The sequence below is a fragment of the Arachis hypogaea genome, chromosome 1 (assembly GCF_003086295.3).
Source record: "Arachis hypogaea cultivar Tifrunner chromosome 1, arahy.Tifrunner.gnm2.J5K5, whole genome shotgun sequence".
Classification (NCBI taxonomy): Eukaryota; Viridiplantae; Streptophyta; class Magnoliopsida; order Fabales; family Fabaceae; genus Arachis; species Arachis hypogaea.
The window spans coordinates 74388068-74389954 of NC_092036.1; the positions used below are offsets into that span (position 1 = coordinate 74388068).

General features: G+C 30.9%; 1 non-coding gene across 1 annotated transcript; it reads left to right on the top strand.

Moving 5' to 3' along the window:
* The first annotated feature begins 215 nt into the window (after nt 1–215).
* Nucleotides 216–323, top strand: LOC112715705 (small nucleolar RNA R71). The gene has a single exon (XR_003159914.1). It is a non-coding gene; the product is annotated as a small nucleolar RNA R71 (small nucleolar RNA).
* The last annotated feature ends 1564 nt before the right edge of the window (nt 324–1887 follow it).

The following is a 1887-nucleotide window of genomic DNA, read 5'->3' on the forward strand; positions in this document are numbered from 1 at the left end:
ATTTCAAGAACTCCCTTCCTCTGAGGTGTCCCATTACTCACAGGATTCCTTTCAGAAGTGTACATAAACTGGTTATTTGCAACCATGTCAATGAGTTCTTGAGCTTCTGCAGGAGTTTTCTTTAGGTGAATGGATCCACCTGTAAAATGGTCCAGTGATATCTTGGAGAACTCAGATAGACCATCATAGAATATATTCAAAATGGTCCACTCTGAAAGCATGTCAGAAGGACACTTTTTGGTCAACTGCTTGTATCTTTCCCAAGCTTCATAGAGGGATTCACCATCTTTTTGCTTGAAGGTTTGAACATCCACTCTAAGCTTGCTCAGCTTTTGAGGAGGAAAGAACTTGGCCAAGAAGGCTGTGACCAGCTTATCCCAAGAGTCCAGGCTATCTTTAGGTTGTGAGTCCAACCATGTTCTAGCCCTGTCTCTTACAGCAAAAGGGAAAAGCTTGAGCCTGTAGACTTCAGGATCTACTCCATTAGTCTTAACAGTGTCACAGATCTGCAAGAACTTAGTTAAAAACTGATAGGGATCTTCTGATGAAAGTCCATGAAACTTGCAGTTCTATTGCATTAGAGCAACTAGTTGAGGCTTCAGCTCAAAATTATTTGTTCCAACGGCAGGGATTGAGATGCTTCTTCCATAAAAATTGGAAGTAGGTGTAGTATAATCACCAAGCATCCTCCTTGCGCCTCCACCATTGTTATTGGGTTCGGCCATGTCTCTTTCTTTTTCGAGATTCTCTGTAAGGTTTTCTCTGGATTGTTGTGCTTTAGCTTCTCTTAGCGTCTTCTTCAGAGTCCTTTTAGGTTCAGGATCTGCTTCAACAAGAATGTCCTTGTCCTTACTCCTACTCATATGAAAAAGAAGAAAACAGAAAAGAAAGAGGATTCTTCTATGTCATAGTATAGAGATTCCTTTATGTGAGTAGAAGAAGAAAAGAATAGAAGAAGGAGGAGAAAAATTCAAACACAGATAGAGGTGAGAAGAGGGTTCGAATTTTGAGTAGAAGAGAAGTGTTAGTAGATAAATAAATAAATAGAAGAAGATGAGAGAGGGGAGTTTTCGAAAATTAACTAAAATAAAAGAGAAATATTTTTGTTTTTAATTTAAATTAAAGTTAAAATTCGAATTTATAAAAAGGAATAAAATTAAAATTTGAAACAATTAGTTAAAAAAAGATTTTTGGAAAAGAGGGAGGTAATTTTCGAAGATTAGAGAGAGGAAAGTAGTTACGTGGTTTTGAAAAAGATAAGAAATAGTAAAACAAACAAAAAGTCAATTAGTTAGTTGAAAAATATTTGAAAATCAATTTTGAAAAGATAGGGAGTTAGAAAAGATTTTTGAAATTGATTTTGAAAAAATATATAATTGAAAAGATATGATTGAGATTTGTTTTGAAAAAGATTTGAAAAAGAAATTAAAAAGATTTGATTTTTAAAATTAAAATTAATTACTTGACTAACAAGAAACTAAAAGATATGATTCTAGCATTTAAAGATTGAACCTTTCTTAACAAGAAAGTAACAAACTTCAAATTTTTGAATAAATCACATTAATTGTTAGAAAAGTTTTTGAAAATTATGAAATAAAGTTAAGAAAAAGATTTTGAAAAACAGTTTTTAAAAAAATTTTCGAAAATAAATAAAAAAATAAAAAACATTTGATTTTTGAAAAAGATTTTGAAAATATAAGATTTTTAAAATTAAAATCTTGACTTGACTAACAAGAAACAATTTATTTTAAAAAATTTTGACTAAGTCAACCCAAAGATTTCGAATTTTTGAGAGAAATAAGGAAAAGATATAATTTTTTATTTTTGAATTTTTAATGATGAGAGAGAAAAACACAAAAATAACTCACAACATGAAAATTTTGGATT